Here is a 12,500-nt window from a genome sequence, read left to right as displayed (position 1 = left end):
TCTAGGTAGTGGACTAGTGTGGCGTTCGGCTCGCCGCAGTGCTTGCAGCACCATTCATCGCGTTCGATTGTTGGGATAATCTGCCATGCACAGTGGTAACCTAGGCGCATTCTGTGAAGAATGACTTCGGTACCTCTGTTGCTTACTTCAGAGAGTGCCAGTGGTTCAGAGCCTGTGGCGTCTGAGTACCAGCTGGCCGAGGGGGAGGTTCTCGTTTCCTCTCTGTGGAGCTGCCGTAGGAAGGTACGACCGACCAAGGCACACTTCTCCATAAGTAATTTTCGGCTCGGTTTTATCGTCATGGGATTTGGGGGCATACCCCTGCCAGCGGCAGCTAGTCTGTCAGCAAGCTCGTTCCCTCTGATGCCGATGTGGCTTGGGACCCAATTGATGATAATTCTTCTACCCTGAGCAAGAATTCTCTGTGCCATTGTGAGAATCGTGGTCAGTAGGTAGATGTTGTCTGTGGGTGAGCTGTGCTGAAGACAGTCAATGGCTGCCCTGGAGTCTGTGTGTATGACCACGTGTCCTTCCCTTAGGGACGCGTGGCCTAGGGCTCCCATGATTGCAACTGCCTCTGCCTGTAGCGAGGAGGCGTTGTCTGTTACCCTCATGGATCGCGTGGCATCCCTAGCTGCAAAGCCGGCGCCTGCAGTGTGGCTCAAGGGATCGACCGATCCATCCGTGTAGTATGTTCTACTACCCGGAGGAGTGATGGCTGCAATGACCCTGTGGGCTTCTGCCTTTAGGCTAGGCATGGGGTATAGGCTCTTTTTCATTGACAGGTTCATTATGTTGAACTCTATCAGGCTCAGTGCCCACGGCGGGGCTTCGGCAAAGTCGGGGTGGGGGGAGTCCATGCCCTTAGCAAGAAGCTGTTCTTTGAGCTGATGGCGTATCAACACCCTGGCTGTATGAGACAGCCAGGAGTTGTTTGCAACGAGCTCGTTGTCTTGTTCGAGGCATCTGACTAATTTTTGTCTTAGGCTTGTGTTCCTGGGAGCCTGGATGACCTTTGACAGAAATTGTGTTGCCGTTAGATCGATTCGTGAGTCCAGGGGGAGAAGGTTTGCCTCCATCAGGAGGTTGAGGACCTTCGTCCACCTCGGGGCACCCAGAATGATCCTGGCAGCTTCATTTTGGACTGTTTCTAATTTGTCTGTGTGCTTTTTCTTTGCAGCAATTAGAGCGACTGAGGCATAGTCCACAATGGGCCGGACAGCATGTACATAGAATGATCTTAGTACTTTGTGTCTGGCCCCTATGCGTCTCCCAGTCATTGCTCTCATGACAGACAGTCTTGCTTTGGTTCGGTCAACCAGGTACTGGACCTCCTTATGGTAGGAGAGGGTCCGGTCTATCCTTACCCCAAGGTATAGGTAGTCCTTGACCCATTCTAATTCCACTCCCTGGATTTTCAGTCTTGTGCCTCGAACTCTCTGTCTTAAAGCCATGGCTTTGGATTTGGCAGCAGAGATCTTTAGTCCCGTCCTACAACACTCCTCTGACACGAGGTCCAGACAACGCTGGGCTTTATTCTGGCTGCGTGGTCCAGTGGAGGTGATAGCGAGATCGTCTGCATACGAGATGATCTGGCACCCCACTGGGAGGTTTATGTTGAGGATACAGGACATTAAAGTGTTGAATAGGGCTGGACTGAGAACCCCACCCTGTGGCGTTCCATTTTCGAGCGGCATGTGCTGCGATAGGTGACCCTGGAATTTGACATTGGCAGTCCTGTTCCTGAAGTAGTCACCTATCCAAGCCAAGAGCTTTCCTCTGATTCCCTTCTGGATCAGGCTTTCCTGAATGGCAAGCGGACTTGCCAGTTCAAAAGCCTTCTCCAGGTCAAGGAATACCACCACAGCTGGGCCCTTGCTGATTGTGCTTAAGAGCGTGGCTAAGCTGTGTGCTGTGCCCATGCCCCTTGTGAACCCGTGCAGGTGTTCGTGCGGGGGTCCCGTTTTCCATTGAAGCCGGTTTAGTACCATCCTCTCAGCCGTCTTGGCCAGGCAGCTGAGCAGAGAGATGGGGCGGTACTTCCCCGGCTCCTTTGGTTTTGGGACGGGAACTATGGTAGCCCTCTTCCAACTCTGGGGTAGAGTGGAAGTTTCCCAGGACTTGTTGATGAGTTGCAAGAGTGCACGCTCACCTGCTAGTCCTAGGTGGGTGATAATGGGGTACGAGATCCCATCAGAGCCCGGGGCTGTGTTGGAACTGGTTTTATAGGCTTTCCTTAGTTCCCTCAGAGAAAAGATAACGTCTGAGTTATCGGGTTCGGCTGCCCTTTCTCTGATCTGAGCGTGTCTGTCTGGCTGTAGACGCTCTTGTCTTGCCCTCAGCTCGGCTGGCAGACTGTTGCTGCTCGTTCTCGCAGAGAACTCGTGCGCCAGTCTGTTAGCCTCTGCTTGGGGGTCGTGATGGGTGCACCTCGGGGCTGAGCGGCTGGTAGCTCGCTTGACCCGTTGCCACAGCTCTGAAAGGGTGGTTTGGTGGTCGAAGGACTCACACCATTCCAGCCACTTTTCCTGCCTGACTCTGTTGGCAGTTTCCTTGGCATCCGTGACAGCTTCCCTTAGGAGGGATAGGTTGTCAGGGGTTCTTTGCCTTCGGAATAGTTTTCGGCACATGTTCACCCTGTGGTTGACCTCCCTGATCTCGTCATTGAAGTACCAGGCGTCTTTGTGACTTCTGGACCCAGGCCGAGTTTTGGGTATGGTCTGTGAGGCTGCTTCATTAATGGCGTTTAGCAGGCTGGCTTCGAGCACTTCCACATTTTCGCTTTGTGGGGGATTGTTGCATCTCAGACAGAGGGCCAAGGCGTTTTGAAACGCCTGCCAGTTGGCCTTGTCTGTTTTCCATCTTGGATTTGGTCTTAGGATTTCGGCTGGGCCAGCATCCATGAGGGTAGTTATAGTGCCGTAATGGTCACTTGTGACGGTCTCATCGACACACCAGCCAATCCTCCCCACCAGAGTCGCAGTGGCCAGGGTGAGGTCTAGGACCCCTCCTCTGACATGCGTTGGCTCTTGGGTGTTGAGGAGAGCGATCTCAGGGAATGTCTCTAGCACGTCGGCTATGTGATAGCCGGCCGCATCCGGTGCCCGGCAGGGAGCCAGGATGGGGTGGTGTGCATTGAAGTCTCCCCCTATGATCACTCGGTCGTGTGCAGCAGAAGCACAGACCTGGCTGATGTCTAAGCTTTTACAGCGTGGCCGGCTGTACACATTGTACAGTTTGAGGGGCCCCCCGGCCAGGTGAACCTCGACGGCAAGGGATTCAACATCATCTCCACAGTGCGATGCATCGGCTATTGCGGAGCAGGGGATTGTTGCTCTCACAAGGGTGATCAAGCCTCTCTTGCCAGGTGTTCGTGGCAGTGTGAAGGCATGGTACCCTGAGAAGCGAACAGTGTCCACTGTTAATGTCTCCTGGAGCATGACAATGTCAATGTTCCTTGATCGCACTACTGCTTGGAGAAAAGCGTTCTTTGCAGAGAAGCTATTGATGTTCCACTGTAGGATGCTTAGATGGTGTGTCATGATGTTACTCAGTGATAGTTACATCAGAGACATCGTCGGAGTCTGACAACTCCATTGCGAGGTCCTCGCTAGTTGAGGGCTCCTCGTCTGTTGTCAGGCTATCCTTGGGTCCACTGGGGGGTGGAGAGCCTTTGGTAGCTCTGACTTTGGTTGGTTCGGCTTTTCTCTCAGGCTTTTTCTTGGCTGGCCTTGCTGGCCTTGCCTGGGCAAGGTCAGCGTGATCTGGCTCTGGCTGCACAGATTCAGCCTGTTTTGGCTCTGCCTGTGAAGGCATGGCCTGGTTTGGAGTGGGGAGGGGAGTCTCGTCCTGGGGTGAGGGTGAGGCTGGTTTTTCTCTAGTCAGCTTTCTTCCCTTCAGGGCTGCGACAGTCTGGGTCATTGCCGTCATGGCGACCGAAACTGCCTTCTCGGCCTCCTCACTCGACCTCCCCAGGGCTGTTGCTACTGCTGTGACAACAGCAGTTAACAGGAGAGTCATATCGTCCTCGTCAAAGAGGAGATGATCATCTGTTGGGGAGGTTTTTGTGGTGCTCTTAGAAACTTTTTTCTTTAGTTTCTTTTTCTGCACCTTTGGCATTGTCGGAAACTCCTTTTTGTTGGAGACATCCGGTGTCGGCTGGGGGGCGGCTTCCTTCCTCTTAGGAGGTCGGGGGGCCTTTTCGCTTTTGTTCCTTCCCCAGACATGGGTGCCCGGTGGGGCAGGAACAAAGTCTGATCGGTTTTGAGCAACCTCTTGTCGCCTGAGGGCCGCCTTTTTCCTGACAGAGCAAGTCAGGCTCCAGGCATGATGCTTCTTGGCACAGTTGGGACATTTGGCTGTTGTGTCCCTCTTTTCCTCTTTGTATGCCTTGAGGCATACCTCTGTGTTGTGTGCCTTGCTACAGACACCACATTTAGGCTTGGCTGTACAGTTAGCCTTGTGATGACCGTATTTCTGGCACTTGAAACACCGAAGTGGTTCTGGCACATACGTTCGAAGGTTGTAGGTGCCCCAGTTACCCAGATCAAGGGTAGTGGTTGGGGCACCTTTCATGGTCACCAGGACTTGCCTGGTTGGGGTCTTCCCCTTCGACATTCGGGAAGCCTGCACGACCTGTGGGTGTGAAGCGATCAGCTCCACATCGTACGAGACTGAGAAGCCAAGTAGCACCATCTTGGTTCTCTTTTCCTCGGGAATTAGTGGGGAAAGACTCACTTTTCTCCCATCAGTTAGCTCCTTCGTTTCCCGGAGGAAATTTAAGGTAGCTTGATCTTTGGGCATTATGATCATGCCCTGATCTCGGGCGACCCGGATCGACAACCGGATTTTCCGTTGCAACTCCAATGCCCTGACCAATTGGTAGGCATTGTCGAAGCCTTCGGGTTTAGCTGGCACTTTGAACTGGGTGAAGCGTTTAGGGGGTCCCGACTCTTCATCAGAGTCGGTATCCGGCCTCGGACGCTTCGGCCCGCCCTTTCGGCTTTCGGGCTTGTTTGAGGAGGCAGGAGCTGATGCGGCTGGTTCAGCCTGCTCTCCCCTCTCAGTCGGGGAGGCCGTCTGTGAACTCAGGGGCCTCCCTGGCTTAGCTGCTGGCCTGGAGAGGCCAGCTCGCGAGTCAAGATCTTTGACTATTCGGTGGACAGACCCATTGGCTTCGGTCTTGTCCACCTTAGCAGCAGGGGTGACAGTGTCATCCTGTGCTTGGGGCTTTCTTTTGCCACCGGAAGGCGCATATGCCTTCATGGTGACTACCGTGGTCTGGGCCTTGCGCGGTTCGTCAACTGTAAGTTCAGTCTGTGGGGGGTGTTTGATTGTTTTTTTCCATGAATTGGTAAGTGCTTCATCCTCTCACGCCCCCACCCACCACGGAGTCCAACAAGGGGAAGCTGAGTGTCAGAACCAGTGTCTAACAGCAACAGGAGTGATGAGAGGATATACGCAGCCAATAGCCATTGTGACGGCACTCACGGACCATTGTGAGTGCCAATGGCGGCTTGACTGCTTGACCCTAGCCTCCCGGGGGAGACCAGCCGATTGACCGTGACCGGGCCGGGATCAGGCCGCCTGTCTTGCTGGAATAGAGGACCAAAGAGGCGTGTTGCTAGCCGCAGGGCGTACTCGTTCACGGCATCGCTCAACCTCCAGGACTCCCGTCTCCACAGCGCACAAGGCTGCCACGCACGGCAAACGCGTGGGTAGGTGTAAACCCCTGGGGAGAGACCAGAGGGGATGCCCTTCCACCTACGAGACATCATTGTTTGGAGCCTTTTTGCTCAGCCCTCTGAGGCAGCCACCCAAAGGTTGCTTCACCGCAGTGAGGGAAGAGGAGTCTTGCACTTTTACCAGGCAGTTCCTTTCATCCCTCTGAAGCAACCACCCAAAGGTTGTTTAACCTCAGTGAGGAAGGAAAGGACCTGTGTCTTTTCAAAGTAGTTCCCCCTTCCCTCTAAAACAGCCACCCAAAGGTTGTTTCACCTCAGTGAGGGAAGGGAGGTTTTGCGTTCTTGTCAGGCACTTCCTTTCGTTCCCCTGAAGCAACCACCCAAAGGTTGTTTCACCTCAGTGAGGAAGGAAAGGACCTGTGTCTTATCGAAGTGGTTCACCCTTCCCTCTAAAACAGCCACCCAAAGGCTGTTTCACCTCAGTGAGGGAAGGGAGGTTTTGCGTTCTTGCCAGGCAGTTCCTTACATTCCTCTGAAGCAACCACCCAAAGGTTGTTTCACCTCAGTGAGGAAGGAAAGGACCTGTGTCTTTTCAAAGTGTTTCCCCCTTCCCTCTGAAGCAGCCATCCAAAGGCTGTTTCACCTCAGTGAGGGAAGGGGGGTTTTGTCCTTTTTGTCAGCTGGTTCCTTTCATCCCTCTGAAGCAACCATCCAAAGGTTGTTTCACCTCAGTGAGGGGGGGGCGGTACTCGAAAACCATTCCGGACGTCTAGACGGGAGCGGTCGCCTGTGTGAAGGGCAGGGCCACAAACCGACCGAGAAGCGGGGCGGCACGGGGAATGGTTACCCCGGCGGCCCCCGGCCGGCTGCGTGGCGCTAGCCCGCGACCTTTGCCGTGCCCGGGAGCGGCGCGGAAACGACGGGATTGGTACATCGCCTCGGGCCGCGTGAAGATTCATCCCCTGTTCCTTCGCTGTCGATTCGCCTCTTGCGGGTTCGCTGCTCGACTCGTGCTTCGGAAAGGGAGCGAGCAGAGTGCGGCATCGATTCGGCGGGACGAGGGCGGCGGGGAAACCTTTATTTGTTTTTTATTGAGGGAAGTATAAATCAAAGAGAGCTATTGAGACAATGCAGTACAAGGAGATAAATCAAGATCTGTTTTATGTCCCGGTCGGCGTATGGTTCCGGTGTTCATGGAAAGATCTATCGGGTGTAAGAAAAAAAAAAAGAAAAACAAATCCGACAAGCGTTTCTCAAAAGACCGTCAAACGCTTTTTTGTTTTCTTTTATTTTCATCTTACTTTCGATTTCCTCTTCACTCCCTATACATAGGTCTACCTGTTTACTTGAATCACATGATTAGCTAACTGTTACCATCGTGAGTACAATGTTCTCATAAAACCATGACAAAATGATGACAAATGAGCGAAAGTGACAGAACAAAGTGGTTCCTGATCGATTTTTTTAGGAAACGCAGACCCACTTGTTTAAGGAGGAGGAAATTAAATTTAGAAAAATGAGAAGAATAACTATAGGGGAGAAAAAGCCAAAAAGTTAAACGACAAACAAAGGAATACAATAAAAATAGAAAACAAAATATTTATTTTAAAAAATCCAGGGAAACCCCGAAAGACCTCCTTCACCACAGGCGGGAGCGGTGGAAGTCAACCTTGGTAGCTCGACCAGACAGGTGTGGAAAGGCCTCATTAAACAGGTAATTAGTAATCAGGTGTGCTGAGTACCGCATAGGGGTGTGGCGAAGAATAGGGGGGGAGGGGCCGGCAGATGGTATTTACTTCATGGGGGAGGAAAGAGGAGTTGGGGGAGGGGAGGAAGTGGTGTGGAAGTGATAGATGGGGGGATGGCAAAGGGATCTGGCTGATAATAGGGGGGTGTGCTGTGTCGTTCGTATCAGTTCGCAGTAATACGGGATTTTCTCACTGCCTGGGAAGTACGTGAAGGGAATTCTATTAAAGTTAATTTTTTTTATTCGGTCTTTCATTGATTGAGCGTCATCATCACGCTCTGTATCCATGACCCAGCATAATGAACTGAATCTCTTCACTTTACTTTAATTCCTTTGTTATCATTTCGTCTGTTTTTATGTCCATTCGCATGTTACGATGACACAATAAACCTGGAATCATAATTTTGTCACTTTTTGAAATAAGGAATATATTTCCAGTTTACTTACAACTGAACATGTATTCATTTTGACGTTGAATGATAATTGATATCATTGGGTGATCGTTGACAGAAGAGGCGAGAGGTGTAAGGAGGATAAAAGAGGGAAACAAGAGAGTACCTTTTTTTTTATCTTTTTGTTCCGTTGAATTTCCACAAATCCCGCATGTTTACATTATCCTATATGAATAAAATCCACAACTAACAATATCCTTAAACAGTGTAAAAAGAGAAAGAAAAAAAAAAGTGTGCATCGGCCGGGAATCGAACCCGGGCCTCCCGCGTGGCAGGCGAGAATTCTACCACTGAACCACCGATGCTTCTATACTTAACTGCAGTAAACAACTTCAACACAAGATAACAAACTCACTGAATTCATTTAGCAGATAAGACTTAAGGAAAGAAGAAACTAGTTCAAACTTCTCTTTGATAACCGACGTTGGCGATTTATTTATATACCATTTTAACGCATGAAGCTAAACAACAATACCTGAGGATAAACAGAACAAGGCTTTGATAACCTTAACGTTCATCACGCCGACATGTGAGCTACACCCACGATTCTCTTATTTATCTCTCTATCAGTCTGTCTTACATTCTTCTGTCTGTCTGGCTTTCTATCTATCTATCTCCCTTTTCTTATCACACACACACACACACACACACACACACACACACACACACACACACACACACACAATATATATATATATATATATATATATATATATATATATATATGCATATATGTGTGTGTGTGTGTGTGAGTGTGTGTGTGTACGTCCGTGTGTGTGTGTATTTTTATAACAAGCTGCTCTCTCTGTCTTTATCCATCCTTTTCATTACTGCAAGGCAATCCTCTAAATAATATATATTTCTCTCTCTCTCCTTTCTCTTCTCCTGCTTTCCTCTCACCCTTACCATCGATCTTTCATCGGAAAACTCTCTAACTTTCTCCATTTCCCTTTTTTTTCTCTCTCGTAATTACACCTTCGCGTCACTGAAAAATCACTTTGATTTTTTTCCTCACTTGAAGGGTTACCCAGAGCATTATTTTTCGCCACCATTAATAAAAGCACTGTCACCATCATCATCACCGCACTATCGTCACTGTCAAGGCGTAGAGCGTGAAAAAAATTGACATCTGCTTCGCTAAATGACACCGGAGACGATGGTGAACGATGTTGCCTTCCAGAAATAATGAAGACGATCGATAGTGATTAACGGTGAGCATTGGGTAAAAGCGTGGTGAGAATGATAGTGATATTTTGGGCTCAGTGGCGATGGCGATGGTGACATTCGAGGATGATCTTGCTGTTTTTATTACCATTATTTTTTTTTCTGATTTTCGTTTTCTCCCCTCCTCTCTTCTTTTATCATAGCTGTTTCTACCATTGCTGCTTCTTCTTCAACTACTACTACTACTATTAATGTTACTTTTACTGTTACTATTAATATTACTATTACTACTACTACTACTATTATTACTACTACTACTACTACTGTTACTTCTACTGTTACTTTTAATATTATTTTTACTACTACTACTCATAACAATGATAATTATTATAATAAAAAAATAATGTTACTTTTACTGTTACTATTACTATTACTATTACTACTACTATTACTACTACTATTACTACTACTACCCCAACTACTACTCTTAGTCCTGTCGTAACTACCACTGCTTCTATTTATAATCCTCATGAATAACACCATTGTCAGCAAAAGTAAACACTTACAAAAATAACATAAAATAAACAAAAAAAATAAAAAGATCTGTCTCCATTATTCTCCACATACATCTACTTAGGGTGTACTCAGGGTGTACTCAGGGTGTAACCAAAGTGCCCCGATGTACTAATTATACCACACCTGTGCCACTATTTCCGGAAGCGAGCAGTGAAATGAGATACCGATGTTTCTGTTCTCATGGTCCCAGATAAGATCAGCTGATAGGGATAAGGCTTACGAAAATCATATTTTACCTCGTCATCTGTATAATTTTATAGACGCTGTAATCGAGTAAGTACATAATACAAAATGGAAATACGTTAGTAGCCCCATTGTTATTGTCACAACAGCAAATGAGGTGATGATCCGTTGATATAATTAGTTTTGAAAATATGTTTTATTTCACGACAATAGATAAGAGATTTGGGCTTGGTATGGTAGAAATAAACTGCAGTCATTATTTTCTTCCACTAATTGGTTCAGCAACGGCGCGAAAACAGATCTATATCAATAACTTTATTTTTCATGTTTGTGTGCATCCTGTAATAATTCTATCTTCAGCAAAAAACCAGACTTACCACAATGATTAGACTGTAGACACTGTAGACATTCTGATTTCAAAAGCTTCATTATATGTCACGAAATCAATGTGAAAGTAATAGTCTTATCACTGTTATCTTCTAGCTCAATATGGTCTAACGTATAGGTATACTATGTTTAAAGCATTGCATCCGTAGCCCTCTATACATACATACACGCACATGTGTTGAAATGGAGTCCGTTGTGGGACCTTTGCTAGAGAAATATTTTCACGTGACCTCAAATTACGTGACCTTTTGGTCTCTGTTAACCCTATAATCAACTCAATATTTATCATTTTTAAGTGATCTAAGGGTATGCAAAATAAGTTTTGTTTTAGGCACTCATATCCCGAGCCATTTAATAACGAGAATGCCTAATTCGTTTTTTTTTTTTTCACTTTGCACTAACTGGCACACATATCACCATTGAGTTCATTGACAGATTGAGGACCTATACAAATCAGATTTTCAAAACGGCGGAAATGTTGATCTGCAATGCAACGTGGGTCATTTTCTCGTCAGATGAGGACACAGGTCATTTCAGAACCGCGCTAAGTAACTCGGGGTACATTTTTGTCCCTCCTCCTCCTCCTTCTTCTTCTTCTTCTTCTTCTTCTTCTTCTTCTTCTTCTTCTTCTTCTTCTTCTTCTTCTTCTTCTTCTCCTCCTCCTCCTCCTCCTCCTCCTCCTCCTCCTCCTTCTCCCCCAGCTGTTGGACTGTTCCCATGGTAACGCTGGCCATCTGTATCAATACACGAATCGAGCCTCTCCTGTTGTGCCTCTGTACCTGTTTAGTGTATGGCCAGAGGTCTTGTACCAGAACCAACACTTACCTCATATCCAGATGCGCAAGAAGACGAGGGAGAAAGAAGAAGAAATGACGGGAAAAAAATACTTAAATATCTATGTATAAAAAAGGGAAAGCGAGAAAAAAGACAGTTATCAGTTACACCCCAGTCCAAGTTAAACAGCCCTCGTGTCTAAGAAAATAACCGACCTGTCCTAGTACACTTAGCCTTCCCGGTAAACAAACCCATAATCTCATTAAATAACCCCGGTCGACCCTCGAGGCAAGTGGCCATCGCTCTTTCACCCTGACATGTGTCATATTTTGATCTATATATATATATATATATATTTTTTTTTTATTTTTTTCAAATACATTTCACGGTCATATTGTTTTTCTTGTGTGTATATATATACATATATACATATATGTATATATGTATGTACTGGTATATACATACATATATATATTATACATATATACATGCAGAAAAAGAAACAGAGAAAGACAGAGAGGTGAGAGAGAGAGAAAGAGAGAGAGAGAGAGAGAGAGAGAGAGAGAGAGAGAGAGAGAGAGAGAGAGAGAGAGAGAGAGAGAGAGAGAGAGAGAGAGAGAGAGAGAAGGTAAACAGGCACAGAAGACAGACAGCAAATGGCCGCAGAAGAATGAAAGTGAGAGGCAAAAGTGTTTCAGCCGACAGATAGGCTAATACAACGACACTTGCGAAACAAATCAACTCGAAAGAAGAAACATACACAGTGCAACCAACTTCATAACGAAACCCCCTTCCCCAGCTCTCTCCCCCTCCCCCTCCGCCTCCCCTCCCTCGCTCTTCTTCCTCCAGCCCCCCCGTGCACTCCCCCCGTCCCCCCATCCTTCTTCCTTCAGTTTCTTCCCTTATGTCCACTCTTTATTTCTCTTCCTCCTTTTCTTCCTCTATCCCAATTCCCCTTCCTGCTCAATGTTCAGGATCTCGACCTCCTTCCCTTCTTCCTCCCCGCCCCCTCTTCCGCCTCTTCCTCCCTCCCCCCTTCTTCCCTCACGCCCCCCCCCCCCCCAGAGCAGCCATATGGCCGCAGTCGCCGGCCGCTGATCACCCACACGAGGAGGGCTGATCGGTGCCTAAAAGCCTGCTTCTTGCGGCACGTTGCGGCAAGGCTGCGGCCGCTGTCCGAATGCGGTATGACGCAAGCGGTGACAGAAGTTACGGCACAGGAGACGGAGGCCGTGTAACGCGAGGAAGGCTCGTGAGGTAACAGGTCCAGATGACGCTGCGGGGGAGTGAGGAGTCGGGTGGGGGGGGGGGGTATCCTAGAGGGAGGGGGGGGGGGTAAGATTCGGGAAGGGAGGGGCGGGGGTTGGAAGATTAGGGGGAGGGGGGTTATGAGATGGAGTGGCGGGGATAGGGGGAGGGGGATGAGGTATGAGGTTGGGGGGGAGGGGGAAGGGATGTAAGTCTGATTTTGATGGCGTCAAACTGTGTGATTTATTCCTTTATCGGCTTGACTCCTTCCTCTCCCGAGATTTG

The 12,500-nt window shown here is 48.2% G+C and overlaps 1 non-coding gene across 1 annotated transcript; it reads right to left on the bottom strand.

The window, feature by feature from the left end:
* Positions 1 to 8,117: 8,117 nt before the first annotated feature.
* Trnag-gcc lies at positions 8,118 to 8,188 on the bottom strand. Its single transcript has one exon. It is a non-coding gene; the product is annotated as a tRNA-Gly (tRNA).
* Positions 8,189 to 12,500: the final 4,312 nt, after the last annotated feature.

Source organism: Penaeus chinensis, chromosome 14 (assembly GCF_019202785.1).
Source record: "Penaeus chinensis breed Huanghai No. 1 chromosome 14, ASM1920278v2, whole genome shotgun sequence".
NCBI lineage: Eukaryota > Metazoa > Arthropoda > Malacostraca > Decapoda > Penaeidae > Penaeus > Penaeus chinensis.
The sequence above is the reverse complement of the archived record's forward strand: the minus strand, read 5'-3'. Positions and strand labels throughout refer to the sequence as shown.